The sequence below is a fragment of the Diceros bicornis genome, chromosome 6 (genome assembly GCF_020826845.1).
Source record: "Diceros bicornis minor isolate mBicDic1 chromosome 6, mDicBic1.mat.cur, whole genome shotgun sequence".
NCBI classification, from domain to species: domain Eukaryota; kingdom Metazoa; phylum Chordata; class Mammalia; order Perissodactyla; family Rhinocerotidae; genus Diceros; species Diceros bicornis.
Window position 1 is genome coordinate 43,922,419 of NC_080745.1, and position 17,756 is coordinate 43,940,174.

A 17,756-nucleotide genomic window follows, 5' to 3' on the forward strand; every position below is an offset into this window, starting at 1 on the left:
GGAAGTGTCTCAAGGAGGCCAAGAAAAATACGTGGATTTCAAGGAAGAGGCCTCCTGCTGTGATTTGTTTCATTTATATAATCATTTGGTTGTATCTTTTCCCTTTCTCTTCCTTTCCCTTTTGGAATGGCCCCATGAAATGAGCTGTGCAGCCGTCAGTAGTGTATCACCTCTGGGCTCACACTTCATCTTTGCAGCTCTACCCCTATTTATTAATGAGCAGTGACTGGCCTAAAGTCACCAGCAATCAGTGACTTCCTTCAGAAACACCTCTTCACTATTGAGAACATGACTGAAAGAAAAAAACTCCTTGTGTGTTTGTTAGGAAGGCACAGCAGGGGAGGAGAGCTGGGTGATTTGTTAATTGGGAGTTAGTTGGTTTTCCATAGCAATAATAACTACTTCCAAGCAAAAGTACCGTTTTGCCCTTCAGTGTTCACGGTAGTCAGTCCTACTCTTGTTAAATAGAATAGTCCATTTTATCTCAATGTCCCTATATCATGTTTTACATGAAAAATTTTTCTATGAATTTCATAACAGGAAGATAAAATACTTGGTTTCTTTGGGGGAAGTGATGTATTGTCTCCTTTCTAATAATAGGACTTACACAAGAAATTACATTTTCCTTTTACCTAAATTACCAAGAAATTCAAATCCAAATTATAATTTCAGTCACTTCAACTGTTGACCAATATAGGTAGCTTATATACTTCCTCCTTTTTCACTCTTAGCACTATTTTCTTATTTTTATTCATATTACATTATTTTGCCTTTTTGGAAGCCACTTCCAATTCTTAGAGAGTCAGGGCATAAATAAATTAAACACTTTTACTATTAACGAAATGACTTTCTACACATCCTCTCATTTGATCATCAGAACAGCTGGTATTATTACTCCCACCTGATAGATGAAGGAACTGAACGTCGGTGAAGTTAAGGACTGTAAAGTTCATTCAGACAAATACCGAGATCAGACCTCAGGTCTTCCTTCTCTGTTGGCCATAGTCTTTTCAGCCTTTCTTGCTCAAACTTTTGTGGGCACCTGGTTGATTTGTAAATGGCATATGGTTGGCTGCGACAGCTCTCGTTTGGATGAGAAATAATCACTGACAGAAGAAACTAGTATTGTTTGAGCAGTTTTCTTCTTGATGATGAAACATTCCATGCTTGTATCTCCTTCCCAGGTTTTGTAACACCCAAGAAGTACATGAAAGAGGCCTCTTTCATCAAATATTCTTAAGTTATGAAAATGGAATTGAAGCGTACTTTCCCCCTTCATATCGTAAGTAACTACTAATTTGGATAACAGAATTGTCTTTTCCCTCCTTCTAATTTTCTCACAATATTTACAAAAGAAATGGAAATGCTTCTTGTGTGAAGACGGCATGACTTATCCAGGTTTGTCTTTAGAATGTTTCATTGAAAAAAAGGAATATTCCCTTTTTGGCTCATTTGTGGTTTTTATAATTCTAGTTTAATATCTTTTATCTGGTTTAGAATTTGAGTCATTTTGACCTACATATGAGTTTTAATCATTAAAATAACATAACTGATCTACTCACTTTATACACAGTTTTAAAATTCTTTAGTGAGTAGCATCTTGTGCAGAAAATTGACATGTGGACTCTGAAAAGTCATGGCCACATACAAGGAAGAATTAGAAATGCCAGATTGCTTTGCAGTGGCATTTCTCTTTGTCCCAGATGCCCTAGTTTGGAGCATCCACCCCTTTTGGCCTGGGCACTGACTGTCTTTAATTGGAAAAACTTATTATCGCTTTGCAAGTGATTAGAATTGAGTCATCCCAAGTGAGGGAAATCAGCCTTTGAAGAAAGGGTCACATTATTGAGTTCTTTCACCAAGGTATTGTGCCCAAAGGACTTAAAATGATTTGAGACAGTTCACTCTCCTTTGTCCCCCCACAAAATTATTTGTTACTTTCGCTCTTCATTGTTTTTTATTTTTCTTTATATGTTCTAATGCATATTTAAAAGAAAAATTCTCTCTATATGTGTAGCTGTGAATATTGTAAGATTTCATTTATTCTAATGAATTAGGGAGGTGGGCATATCTGAATTTGTAGGGAGGCTGAATTATAGATAACTTTTAAACAAATGTGGCTTTTATTACTTTAAACTACATATAGTAACTTCAACAAAACATTACAAAGTAGAAATCCTTAAGGAGGCCTGTTACAATAAATCACATGAACATTTTGTTATTAGCATATAGATTGGATGTATGCAGGAGCTTGTAAAGTGCCTGAGGTTCACTGAAAATAGTTTATTTTGTATCTAAAAAGTATACATAAGATTGAAAATAAATGTTTAAAACATCATACATTATCTACCTATAAATAAAGTGTTTGCCAAGCAAAGGTAAATTCAGCCCAGCTCACGAACAAATTATCAAAAGATTTTAAATTTATTGAAGCCCTAAATTAATAAGATATTACCATGTGTGCATAAATAACTTAAAGAATAAAATTTGCTGATCCTTTTCTCATATGGGTATTTGTGCTAATGAATCAGGATCCTATTTACACTATTAGTCCCCAAAGTAATTGCTTATTTGAAGAAGTTCTGTCTTATGGGTTTTCAGTTAATTAAATCCATTTGCATTTTATGCACACATTTTAAATTCTCAAGTACTATTTTTCATAAGCCAGATTCAAATATGTTCATGTAATAATACCTCTCATTAAGGCATTAGTCTTTCATTTTTAAAGGAACTTTCAGAATAGCTATATGCATAAAATGCTTATTAATGAAATCCAATCAATATTTTAGAAAAGTCAAACCCATTAAATATTATTTTTTTCATTTAAATTCACCTATTTGTAATGGTGATTAGTATGCTGAACATACCTCCAATTTCTAATATTTTGCTTAGCTTAATTTATTCAATGATGGGTTTTTTTGCGTTGATTTTGCATGGCAGTTTTTAACTTCTAATATGCCTTTAGAATTACAAGACACCTTTTCCCAAAGAGTAGCTTTTCCAAGGTATGTGCATATTAACTGATTGATCTTGCTAACCCGGTTGGGAGATCACTAAAATATGAAGCAAAACTTTTCTAATTCTAAAACTGGAGAATGGAGTATAATAATTCACAAAGTTAGGGATGTTTTAAAAGGCATAATTTTCTCATAGTTTTCAAATATTTGAGAAGCTGGGAATTAAAGTACATAAGTGATAAAAATTGTAAATGCATTCATTAGATCCAAACTATGGAAATCTTTCAGTGCTGCCCTAGCTTGGAGGCTTGAAAAAGCTACTGAAGTTAAGACAGCAGAAGCAGCAGAGGGACAGGCTAGATGGAGGGAGGGCCCAGGAAGAACCACAGGATCCATGCAGTGGGCCCAGGGTCTAAAATCAAAGAGCACAGCGACGCCAGGGGCTGGGAAAGGCACACGGGGCACAATTTGCAAAGTAGATCTGCAAGCCAGTTTTGAAATCATGCCTAACTGAACTATTTCTAGGTAGTTAGTAGATGTTTATCTAGTTCATAGTTTATGTAGGTTTATCTCTTTGCAAAGAAGATATAAATGCAGAATCTGGATACATTTGGGTTCAAATTCCAGCCTAAGATTACATCTGAATCAAAAACTGTTCGAGTATCCAAATGGAAGAGAGAGAGAGAAAGAAAGAAGTGATATCCTAAAATCAGGATAAGTATGACAGTTATTTTATCCTTTTTAACAGTAGTGGACAATAACATACTTTTGTTGTCATCTTAACATGAGATATAGGTATAAAATGGAAAACAATTTTTGATACACTGAAAAACTCATACACTTCGTAATAAAATAAAATTTCATTCAATTAAATCTTATTGATTCATTTAAGCAATGATCTATGTAAAGCCTAATACCAATAGTCTCCTAAGAACATCTTTTCTTTGTAGCTGGAATCGCCCTAAGGAAGCATTTCTTCTCATTTAGAGAAAGTAGGAATAAAGCACTTGTATTACCATTTGTATAAATTTTTAATACTGAATAAAATATTAGTGTTTAGTGTAATATTGATTCTCAACATAATACTCCTCCATAATGGCATGCTAATTGGTTAGAATTAAATCAGACAGATTCAAAAACCCTGAAAACAGACCATCTAACACTTGTAATTTTTTTTCATTAGTTTCCAGAATCCCAATTAAAATGGAATTAATCTGTCGAATAAAAGACCACGGTACAATAAAAGTTCTGTGCACTATGTCATGTGCACCTCCTCTTCCTTCCCACTGCTCCACCCCGTGACGAGATATAGGAATGAAGAGGATGGGAATGGGGGCAGATCTTCACTTGTGAGCTTCAACCACAGCGTAACAACATCCAAGAGGCAGGCAATCTATGTGCATTCCAGCTCTGTAATGTACTAACTGTGAGACCGTAGGCATTTTACTTCAACCTCTCGGAGCCATAGTTTCCTCGTCAGTAATATGATTAGTCTAATAGTACCAACCTCCTAGAGTTGTTGAGGAAATAAAACAGAAGTTCTCAACTGGGGCAATTTTGCCCACGAGGAGACATCTGGGAATGTCTGGAGATAATCTGGGCTGTCACAACTGTGCGGGTGGGTGTGCTACCGGCATCTGGGGAGTAGAGGGCCGGGATGTTACTAATCTTCCTAAGATGCCCAGGACAGCCCCCCACAAGAGAGTCACGTGGCCCAAAAGATCAACAGTACCAAGACTGAGAAACTCTGAAGTAATGTATGTAATGAGCACAGTGTCTGATAACAGTAGGCCCTCAAAAAATATTAGTATAATTACATTGTTCTTGTTGTCATTATTTATTTGAGAAGGAACTCCACATCACCCACATGGTATCAAGACTGAGTACTATAAGCAATTCAGTAAGTCCATCCCAGCACAGTCAGTCACGCCTATCTGCTGAGTCATCCACTTGGGATGGCCAATGTTTAAGCACCTTCAGGAATGGACTGACCCACTTAATACCTGACTAGTCTAGCAGGCTCACAGATGGGATTGTACCAAAGTTCATGGGCTATCATTTAATTTGTACCTTCTTAGAAATTAGAAGAAAATAGGAAAAGACAAATAAAAAGTAACTTACAGCACCAAGTAACTATTACTTTTTAACTTCTGCTGTTAATAATGGCTCAGGAGTCTCCTGATGATCATTTACTTTATAAAATAAACTGATGTTTGGACAAATGGCTAGGAAATATGGTCTGGCTAATACAAGAGTCTGATTAACTGTTTATATGGTACATGAATATTATCAATTTCAAAACCACTTGAACGCAACAATATAGTTTTAGCTTGATGTTAAAGTATTTTAAGGAGAGAAAACTCTTGCTTAATGCAAGATTTTCGAGGTCAAACAGACCTGAGTTTGAATTCCAGCTTTATAACTTCAAGCTATGTGATCATGAATAATTTGCCTGACTTCTCCGAGCTCAGTTTCCTTATCTGTTTAATAGGCATAAAATTACCTCATAGGGTTGTTGAAAGAATTAAATGAGACATGGCATCTGACATATAGTAGCAGTGGATAAATGGCAGCAGTCATTATTTTCATTGTTATTATTATTTCTTCTGGGGAACTTGAATTGCCTTGGGGTTGTTATCATGGCCATGGGTTCTCATTGCAAAGAGTAACTATGATGTCTAGGTACTTTTATTACAGAGGAAGCTCAGATTACATCCATTACCTCAATAAACAAAAAAACTTAGACTCACTTCAATAAAACTGATTTAAGAAGAAAAAAGAAAACGTACATATTATACATGGAATTTCCTTTTAAAGGAAAAGGTAGATTTCCTAAATTAAAGAATGAATGATGTGCACATCTTTCTGGCATATTTTAATATAGTTGATAATCTACTTTTTAATTAGCCACCTAATTATAATTCAATGGAAATTTCCCTAGGTGAATATAGTAACCTACTTCAGAGAGAGAAATGGTGCTCTGAGGGGGCGCTCCTACTGTGAATTTTGACACTTTTTCAGGTCCAATTTCTTCTAAACCTAAATGGCCCGGGAGAGATAAGAAGAGCTCTGTTTCACAGCCTAATAATTCTGACTGCCAGGAAGGTTGACTATAAGGCTAAACTCAACTTTTATCAGAATTTTTATTTTTCTATATTCTTTGTTCTCTAGAAAAGACCCAACAAATTTTTTTTATTGGCCCATCATTCCTATGTTTTAAATTTGAAAATAAAACACAATTAATCCAAACTATGGATCCCTTCATTTTTCTTGATGCTTTGCTTTCTTCTTAACTCTGAAAGTTTCCCCAACTTCCAACTGAAAGATACCTGGACTATTTTTTTTGGTTTCCAGGAGTGAAAGGTATCTGAAGAGCCCATCTCAACATCATAATAGGCACTTGCTTAATTCCACAACCCAGACCATGGTAAGGAGGGAGATTTTTCATCTATTCCTTAGCAATAGATGTTCGAAGTTCCCAAACCTTAATAGTTATTTCTTTATCATTGGTTGTTCATGACCTTAGTTTAAAATGTTTTCAAACTTACTGTCTGGTGCTGTGGAAATGAAAATGATTGCCGGGCCGGTCCCGTGGCTTAGCGGTTAAGTGCACACGCTGCGCTACTGGCGGCCCGGGTTCGGATCCCAGGCGCGCACCGATGCACCACTTCTCCAGCCATGCTGAGGCCGTGTCCCACATACAGCAACTAGAAGGATGTGCAACTATGACATACAACTATCTACTGGGGCTTTGGGGGGAAAAAAAAGAGGAGGATTGGCAATAGATGTTAGCTCAGAGTCGGTCTTCCTCAGCAAAAAAAGGAGGATTAGCATGGATGTTAGCTCAGGGCTGATCTTCCTCACAAAAAAAAAAAAAAAAAGAAAATGATTGCTATGTGGAATTCTGTCTTCCAACCAGTTTTAGCTCTGCATAGTTACAACTTCACTGTATTTGCATATAATTTTGTACTATTGTCTCTCATTAATTTCTGGCTCATATTCACTAAACTTATGGGGAGAGGAGAGTTGAACTTTCATTTTAATTAATTTAATTTATCTTCTTGCTTCCACTCTTGCCCCCTATAGTCTATTTTCGATAAAGCATAAGTCAGATCATTTTGCTCCTTGACCCAAAACTCCAGTGGTTCCCTGTTTTAATCAAAGGAAAAGCTAGGGCCTAACAATGGTCCTCAAGGCCATATATGTTTCAGCCCACCTGACCACCATCTCCTTTTGCCTCCCACCCCCCACATTCACTCCATTCCAATCACTCTGGCTTCCTCACAGTTCTGCCAGCACACCAGGCATGTTCCTGCCTCAGGGCCTTTGCACTTGCTATTTCCTGGCTGGGACATTCTTCCTCAGGAATACACATGACTTGCTCTCTCATCGCCTTCAAGCCTTTGCTCAAATATCAACTTCTCAATAGGATCTTCACTGACTACCCTTCTAAAAATGCACCCCCTTCCCATAATTCCTATTTTCCTTCCCTGATTTATTTCTCTCTATGATACTTGCCACCTTCTGATACATTATATAATTTACTCATTTATTTATCATCTGTGTCCCTCCACCAGAATGTAAGCTCCATGAAGGCAGCAATTTTTCTTAGTTGTGACTGGTGTATCCCAAGCACCTACCCCAGTGCCTGGTATCCAGCAGGCACTTGATAGATATTAGTTAAATTGAATTGAAGTAGAATTGCATCCTTATTGACCTCATTTCATTTCCCTCAAAGCTTTAATTTGCCTTCTATTAGTTTTATCTTCTGGTGGTCTGCCCTTATCATAGTTCCTTTAGGAAAACTTTGATCCCCCCAACCCTCAGGTGAATTTAGGAGATGGAGGAACCAGGTTCGCTGTGTTTCCTTTTAATCACGATAAGCCTTAACTGGGATAAGTTTGCATTTCAGTCATATTGCTTTCCCTATTAGACGAGGAGAATCACCAAAATGGCGAATTGACTGGGATAAATTACATCCCTGATCAGAACACTCCTGGGTGAATCCTGATGCAAAAAAGAGATATATAGAGATGGAAATGTCAAGCTCTGGAAATAGTTAAATGAAAGAAAATGTGAGGATTATTTTCCTTTGGACCTCCATACACTTTTTCTAGCACACATGTTCCTAGCATAAATATTAGAGCCTTAAACCTGATTCTAGAAAATACCTACCTCCTGATGACAAGAAAGCCATAAATACAGTTCATGACCAAAGATTAGTCACTGTTTATTATTGCTGGTGACACATGATACATAGGGGAGATCTGGCAATATTTCAGATATCTCCAGTCAGCCATTTATCATTTCATAGTGGAAGATGAGGAGGTATTTCTATATTAACGGCCCCTATAAAAGGAATTGAGTGGAGAAATGTCAGATGTGTTTTATCATTGAAAGTCAAAGGGACGTTGACAATGTTAAAAATGTGCTGAGTGGATTACAGGTTTTGTACAAGTTCGTCTTCTAAATAATAAGACTCCATTAAAAAAAGAAGAACAGGAAAACGTAGAAAATAAAGGAAATATGTTCTGGGTTGCTTAGTTCTCCCTCGTGCCCTTGAACGATGTTTCTGGACTCGAGCTGAGAAACAGCAGCTTCATTTATCTCTAGAGCCTGTAACGTTTCGAGCAGCAGGGTGGCCTTGAGACTCTGCAGTTTCAGACCATGCTGCGGTCCCGGCACAGAACCTTGACACTGCAGACCAGTCTGATGTAATAGCAGAAACCCAATGCATGCGCCCCTCTGCCCCCCAAATTTAACATTACTCCTATTTCAATCCATAATTTAGAATAAACCAAAGCACAGAGCATGTTAATAACTTCCACCTGATTAAAAAATTCAAATCCATGTTCCCTTTGTAACTGCTCCGTCTATACAAACGAAAGATACAAGACCCTTCCGGAGAGGATTTTAAAAATGCGGTTGGGGATGTGAACAGCCAAGAACTTTGTCTTAGAAATGGTGAGAATGAACCACTGAAAAGTTTTTAACATAACCAGTAACTTCTGCGATGCTTTGCAGAATTCCAAAGACACCATTAAAAATTGAATAAAAAGCCTCAGCTTGGTTTTGTGTACGCTTCAATAGGCAAAAAGCTATATCTAATGCAGAGGGTGTTGAATCTGAATTAGTACAAATATTATTAATTTAATGTTCATACTGCATTTTATGGTTTATCAACTGCTTAGCAATAATTTTCTATATTTCCCCTCACAGCACCACTGTAAAATATATCAGCATTTTATTTTTGCCATTTTATAGATGAGGCAACCTTTAATAAGTGATCTATTTCTTTCCTGTGCATATTGGTTAACTGGTAAATGATTAATTTATGTCTACATGAACTTCATCATGCAGAGTATTTATTTTAGTGTGAGTTGGTATTTATTTTATCCGCAAAGCCTTACAGTATCCAATTATATCTGCATGTTTTAAAGGCAGTAAAGCAGCCATCAGTAGTTAGTGCAACATTAAGTCAGAGATTTTTAAATCCACAGTAAATTCTGAGTTAGGGTATTTAAATCAACTGTCCCCCTTTCTCTGGTCTGTGTGAGAAATGGTCCTTCTAGAAAATGACCACATGGCACCTGTCCAGTGACACAGGAAAGATGTGTTGAGATTTTCAGAGCTTAAAAATATTAGCTAAGTAAATTGGTAAAATAAGAAACCAAAAGGTTTATAATTACATTTGGCAAGAACAGAAGAGTGAGCAGATCTGCTCATTTGTATCTGCCTGTGTAATACCGTGTGACTCTGGGGATTCTGTCCCGCTCACTTCCTTCTTCCTTCTTTCTTTTCTGCCTTCATTTCTCCCTTTCATTTCCGTTATCAATTTTTGCATCAGGAAGATGGTTGTTGTGGCTACTTGTATGGAGAAGTATACCTAGCCACACACGAGTGATATATTAAGGTTTAAGGAAAAGGGCATCGCCCTCTGCAACACTATCGTTTGCATTGTTTCTCCATGTTGCACTCTATTGCACTGTAAGTAAAACCACTTCTCTCGATGTGTCGCACTTGAAGTCCAACGTCCTCAAGATGCTCCTTAAGCACTGACTCAGCTAATACCCCTCAAATATGATTTCACTACTTTAGTTTAGAGGACAAAGTTTAGAGGACTATAGTTTAGAGGACAAAGCACCAAAAAGTTCAATCATTTTATCATAAATCAAATTTTTAATTAGAAATGTGCTTTCTTTTCATGATAAATTATAATATATAATTCTCCTTCATTTATTGATCTCAAGACTCTTAAATTAAGCCAATAAAACTAAGATTTTTAAAAATTCATTGTAGAGAGTCCCTGCCCTAATTTCACATGCAAAAGTCTCTGATAAAGTCTAAATATTGGCATGTTAGCTGTCAAAGGCAGATGATTTAAAACACATTGTGTGTGCTGGGTACTTAACTCTTCCAGAATCTAGAAATTGTCTCTTTCTAAGTTAAAATGTACTTTTGAAACCAGGAAATTTAAAGATCCAGTAAGTGCTATGATATGAATTTTATGAAAATAATTTTATTATTAAAAATTTTGTACCTACTGAGATATAAACTACATTACATCAGATCTACCAATAAGACAATATATTATGAAGTAATATTTTTTAATTTGTGTGATTTGCTACGAGATCTATCATACAGTATCTACTTAATCAGGGCATAGAAGTTTTAAAAATGAATTTTTTCAAATAAGGAGCATTACTACAGAGGAATGTCATTGAAATACTCTCCTCAGACTTCTTGCTTAGAGATCAGTTATAAAAGGAATCAGCACTTCAGTGTGCATTTTTCTAACTCAGAGTTAGATATGATTGACCCTTAAATGGGCATTATGGATTATTTTCATATAATGAAGATTATATATATATATATATATATATATATATATATATGGAGATTTTAGCCATCTTACTCTCTGTTATAAAAGTAGAAAAATACACATATAGTCAAAAGAAACATTTCCAATATTAGAGTACAAATTAAATATGTGAAGTATAGAAATTTCATCCTTTTAAAAATCCTTCCAACCAATAAAATACCCAAATGAAACGCTGTTATAGCTTTCCTTATATACTACAGTTCCAGTATCTAATACCCCAAGGCTTTTCTCAGTCCAAGACTCTTTCAATGGCATTTATTATTCCCATTTACATTTATGTGACCCATATTGCAGCTACTAAATTGGATATCTCATTTTCTCCTGAGAACTCCATGTCCTTACATTGCCTTACAGGAGAACTGTGAATTTATATCACTTTCTGGTGCAACAATGAACTAAATGGGCAGAGAACCAGATAAGACTCCCCCTCACTTCCTCATTTTCCACCACCTCTCACAGAACATGAGATCCAAGTGAGCCTCCATTATTGTAAATGTTGAGCTGGGCTTGATTCCCAGGTTCTCAATCTTGTAATCCCAGAATCCATTATTATGGTATTTCTGTTTTCATTGATTGCCATCTTTTTACATAATTCTGTTAGCTTTTGCCAAAAAGAAATATTTCGAGGAGGGACTGTTATATGGGAAAACTGAAAAATAATGTTCATGCTAAGTAAAAACATTGTATTCCTTTTCAGAGAGAGAACTTATATGAAATCAAGTATTCATGATTTTTCAGAACTGCATATGGAGAAGTTGCTGAAACTCAATCCTGCTTCCAGATGAAGTCAGCACAGCATTTACATGATTATTAACCAGCATTTCCATGTAAACTAATAAATAGTATTTCAACTTAAAATTTCAGCTTTTAGTCTACACGTAACAAAAACTCTTACAAGTAAAAACTCTTAGAAGTAAGCATTCTTGTCCATCAGAAGTTGGTACAGAAAAGGAAAATTCAAAGGGCAAATATAGGCAGTGCCTTTCCAGCACTGATAGGGTAAAAAGATCCTGCCCCAAGAACACGGGTCTCTAGACCATGTAGCAAATGTATCCCTGGAGAGAGAAGAATCCATTAGGTTGTCATGGCTTCAAAACATCAGCCATTTACACCTTCCAACTTATTCCCCTGGTTCTGAACCCAGATTCACTTGGCAACCAGTTCATTGATTATAAACCTTCTTCCCATATACTTATATCTATATCTATATCTATACCTACAGGGAGAAAATACAGCAGTCGATATAACTCATTAGCTTGATATATTTCTTATTGTAAATTAATATATTGGCATTCTGAGATAAAGAAGCTTTTTAATCAATGTGAGTATCGTCAATGAGATCATTTTAAAGTCATATAACTCTCGGCCACACATACGGAGGTAGAAGTTCTGTTTCTGGAACATGAGACTAGAAATAGTCATTTGTCATCCTATTTGCTTATAAAATACAACCACTCCCATACACGCTATCACAACGCCTTCCCCATCCCATGGGAAAGGGAACTAACGCTTGTAAGAAATGATAGTGGGTCGAACACTGTCCTCAGAGAAATAAAGTTACTTGTGCAAGTTCACCCAGCCAGTAAGTAATAGAGGTGAGAGTAACACTCAGGTCTGACAGATGTCCTTTCAACTAAACTTGTGTTTTTACTTAGGTTCTACTGCTACAACACAAGCCCTGACTAGGAGAAGCACATAAAAGTTCCCTGGCTGCTAGAGAATACACACTGGTCCTATTGGCTATTTCTTCTAAACAAGTCTAAACCTAAATGTTGCCCAAGAAATGAGTGTTCTGTAACTGGCACTCTCACCTCCATGGACGTGTGAAGAAACCTTGTCTGATCATTGAGCTATACATATATTTTGGAATCTTACTTTTAAATGAATGGCAACACAAAGACATCTGTTCATAGTGAACCTAAGAATGCACTGTATATTCCTTATCAGAGAATTGGAAAAGCAAGGAGAAACAATAGTTATTTTACCGAGAAGTTTCATAGTTGTCTTTCACTGTCTATTCATATCTCTTTATTTGGTCTCGCTATATAATTAGTTATGAGCCCGGTTCCCATGACCACATTTTGTTAATTGAAATATAGTTTTAATTGTTTCCAAGTATACATTTATATTATTTACCTAAAACTAATCTGAAAAAAGTCTTAAATCTATTTAATCGGAGCTGGTAGGGATAGAGGTGAGAGCACTCCTAACTAATTATAAGCTTGGTGATGCACAGATGAAATATTTTGGATTCTGACTATGCATGTTAGGTATTAGGAGTATTATATTTCATGTTATGGAGATGGATTAGAAAATTCTGGATATTATTTTTTATCTTAAAAAATAATAGGTTTCAAATGTCATTCATTAAGTCATTTTGATTTAATTTAATGAGGTCATCTTTCCATCTTCTGGTAAACTATTTTGCCTAAACTAGTTCAAACATTAGACTCTTTTCTTTAAGAAAAGATCATCACTGAAGACTAAAATTGTATAACCTAAACAGGAACTCATTTCAGTGTTTAGCATACCTCCTCACTTTGAATAAATTCTTCCTAATATCTAACTCAGGTGTCTCCCAAAATGTCCCATGTCTTCTCCTCTGTGAGTAATGTAACTAAACCATTTTCCTTATTCTGGATTTTTCATCCTTTTAATGTTTGGTTTAAGTTGATATTCTTTTCTCATCCTCCCAGGCCTCCAGGTTTCTTCTAGGCCAGTATTTCTATTAGGAAATGAGTGTCCTCCGTGTTACTGACAACATCATTTCAATTGTCAGGGTTATTTCTTTCAAGTATAAAACCCAGAGGGTGTTGTCCTCCTCACTGTAGCTCCGATGTTGCTATGATATAACCCCCAAATAATTTTTTCAAAATTCCTTCAGAAATGAAGTACTCATTAAAAACAAAAAACAAACAAAAGAGGGCTATCTCAGATGAGGCTCAAATGTAGTTTATGCTGAAATTTTTCAAAAAGAGGGTGAACAGTTTTCCCTCTTAGATGCTATTTTTGAATGGAGACAGGAAGATGAACTAAATGACCTCTTGATGATCCCCCAGTCGCATGATTTTGTGATAATCTTAGCTTCCAGCATCTCATTTTCTCCAAACACTAAAATCGAATCTGCCCTAAGATATGAGAGCATTTAACATATGAAAACCTTTTAATGGAAGAAAGATTCTGCTCGTTTTCTTGGAAGTAATTTCCTTAACAATTGCTTACATTTATATTCGAGGCAGCCCATATTGAATCATTAAATCCAAAGAAAATCATAAAAGAAAAATTAGCAGACATACTACATAATGATATGCAATTTATTCTTTGACTTTTGCCTTTGTTATTCTGCATTAGGAACGTTTACTCCTATAGGCGTGGTTAAAGGATTCATTAACTCTACTTTCTGAAACCTAAAATCATTCTTGCTTTCTACACGGCGATTGTTTCTATTTAAACAGGAGAGTTTTGTTAGCATCAGTGGACATTTTACCTCCAAATGAGGCTACCTTCTGCGCAGGGTTGCCATAAAGCAAATTACATCTGACAAGGCTGTTTGATGAAGATTAGCAATAGTTAGATTAAGCAGTCTTTGAGCTTGCCATTTAATCCACCACTACTGGTTTTGTGTACTAAGCTAGTGATCATACTTGGAGGCACAACAATTAGGTTATTAGTTTGCATTAATTTTTAATCAGCTATTTTTGAACCAGTGGAAAACTTTAGATATAAAATGAAGAAGAGACTTCTCACATATAAAACAGATGATCTGTTTGACTCTAGATTCAGGTGCTAATATTATTATTGTTAATTACATTATTACTACTAATGATGATAAGAGTGCTCCATAAAAACCAGCTACCCTGAATTAAACTCTGGCAGAGATTTACATATATTATTTATGTTGAATCATCAGAACAATTCTCTGAAGTTTTACCAAAATAAAAATGGTGAGTTACATATATATTCTGGGACAGTTTTTTCTGATATTGACTTTGAGTGTCCATGAATATTTTTACAATGAGTTGTTCAACATTCAGTTAATTATTTTTTGTTGTTGTTTGGTCCAACTGCAGTTTGGATGATATAGAATGAACATAGAAAACCATAGCATTAATCTTGGACTGTAAAAGCCCTATTTGTATTGTGATGCAAATATAAATGTAAAGCAAGCAGGAAAAATGCTATGTAAGCTCTTTTCTGAGCTTAGTATTGTTAGAAAATATTTAACTCTTATGTTGTTAGATAGCTTTTCTATTGTGTGTACTCTTAAGTGCAAAAAGAATTATGCTAGGGTCAAAAATGATTCAGAAGTTTCAGAGTAAACTATTTTTATCAAAACTTTATTAGTTCCTCAGGTAAATGTGCAGCATTGAACTTAATACAATTACCAAAAGCCATGAAATATAGAATTAATATTCAATACAGATCTGAACTGTATTGATCAACAGATATTTGATGTAAGGTGCTAAAATGGAAAAAACATATGTTATCATTAATATGCCTTGACTCTTGAGTGTCTTATGGTTGGAATAGTGGATTTATACAACCTAAAGAGGGTAGCATTTGGTTGTGCCAAATATAAGCTGTGACTATCAGTCACATCACCTAAGCCCCACTGTATTCAAAACTGGGAAGCATTTTTTATGCACTGAGCATAATTGGAATAGAACTGTCAACAACAACAACCTATGTGTTTTTGTATTATAGCACTGAGAGAAAGGCTGATATTGACTATTACAGGCAAATGATCACTGATCATAATGATATTCTGCTAAAGGACAGATAGCAAGCTTCACCCACGGCACTGAATGATCCCTCTACCAGACAGAATTGGAGACCACAATGGAAACGCAGTTTCCAGACGATGGTTTTACCCATTTGGCCTTGTATGTATCAATTAAGCGTTGCCTCAGTTTGCCAACTCTTTCCTGGCTGACTTCAGAACTGAGATGGGTAAATATGTTTGAAATGCTGTGATCTGCTCTCTAGTGCTTTCCCTTTGGGATGGAAGGAGGGATTATAAGGTCTTAAAGGTCACGAATGAGGATCCTGCACTCTTCTGATGACTGAAGTGATGATGAAACACCACTGATGATCGGAATCTCTTGGCCTCCCAACATCAGACTGTTCTAGTTGATACAAAGTTCTTAAATTGAACTGTAATGTGTCTTTCTGTAAATTCCACTTATTGGTCCTAGATGTAACCTTTCAGACCAATGAAATGTTTACTTCCTCTTTGATACTGACAAGCTTCTTTCAGATGCTGCCTCATTCTCTCTGGTTTCCTTCTTTCAATGCCCTAGTCACTTTCCTCTGAACATGCTCCAATTTTTTAACATTTTGCAAACTCAGAGTATAATATGACCTGCACAGGATAAAACACAATTAGCAATAGCCTTATTCCAAGCACTGACTTTCTCTTAACCTTGAATTTGCTTTTGTGGCAACTATATCAAAGAGACACTTGAAATTCCTAAGTGTTTCCTACATATCTAAACCAAGTCACATGTACCCCATCTTGTACCTGTATAGTTGGGTTTTTATCCTATTGTTTTAGACCCACATAGACTTCACATTTATTTCCATTAATGTTACCTCATTAAATGTGTTCCATCCCACTAACTTAATTTTTTTTTATTTGGAACGGAGAGTGTATTCTAATTCTGTCATCTCACTCATTCACTAAGTGAAATTTTAACTTGTGTTATCAGTAAATATGACTAGCATACTATTTATTCTAATACCTGATTTTTTAAAAAATATTGACAATAACAGGACTGGGGCATCACCATTAGAAATGTCCTTCCAGACAGCCATTGATCATTCATTGCTATCCTCTGGGTATGGCCATTCAACAGATTGTCAACAACCTTGATTTCTAGCTCATATTTCTTCATCTCAGCCACTAGGATGCTTTGTGATGCCTTGGAAAATATCCTGTAGAAGTCCAGATACATTAATTACCCCCATTGGTTAGCCCCAGTAACCCCTTCAGAGAAGGAACTGATGCTCATCTACATGACCTATTCCTTGGTGATTCATTTGGGGCCTAGTTGTGAGCCTACCATGGTTGACTTGAGGCTCAGTAATATATAGGTTTTGAGAAACTGCCTCTCTCCCCCTTCTGAAAATCAGATCCAAATTTGCCAATCCTTTGCTTATATATACCTCTTCTGCTGTCTGCAGTTCTTCAAAGATGTTCAGCAGGTTTCATTTATCGCAGGGACCTCAGCTTACTCATTGTCCCTAGAACATAGCACAGTGTCTAGAAATAAGAGATATCCTGCTATTTGTAAGAATCAAAACACTAAAACTTGGTATTCTGGTGCTTATATTCATGTTTTAAAACTCTGAAATAGGAATTATATATGTCTGGAGACAAAATTCATTTATACACCACATTAGAATTTTGAATTGGACAAAGGAACAGTCCTACATCTGACCATACGCCACACCTATTTAACACCCTTCCGAATTATCTTCCTGTGGTTGTAAATGACATTCCCCAGGTTTCTAGAAAGATTATTCGCATTTCACCTGGAGACAGTTTGGGCACTGGTTATCCTGCTGAGGCTCAGATGCTGCTATATTCAAATTGTTTGGTTTGGGGAGAAGGAGAGAAAAGCGTGGGGGCATTTAAGAACATAACAGGAAGGTAAAGTAGGGGTCTGGAGGAGTAGAAAGGGAGAAAGTTTCCAGTTCAGCCCCTTGAGGCCTCATCCCTCTGTGCCCCTAGGACTGGAATCCCTCTGCTCCCTATGTTTTCCTCCAGGGCCAAATTCTCTTAGGACCTGGCCTCTCTTCCACCAGCATAATATAACCTGCACCTCTCCTTTCCCTAGCCTCCGTAAAGAAACTTAAGCCACAAGGACGAGAATTTCAACTGGAACAGCTTCTGAAGACAAGTAGAAGACGGGGGG

At 36.2% G+C, this 17,756-nt stretch overlaps 1 protein-coding gene across 1 annotated transcript in view; it reads left to right on the plus strand.

Moving 5' to 3' along the window:
- The first annotated feature begins 1,190 nt into the window (after positions 1-1,190).
- Positions 1,191-17,756, plus strand: part of RHOBTB1 (Rho related BTB domain containing 1) — a 103,926-nt gene continuing 87,360 nt past the window's right edge. Inside the window, exon 1 of the mRNA XM_058543380.1 lies at positions 1,191-1,282. The gene's annotated coding sequence lies outside the window, so the exon portion shown is untranslated. The remainder of the gene's footprint in view (positions 1,283-17,756) is intronic.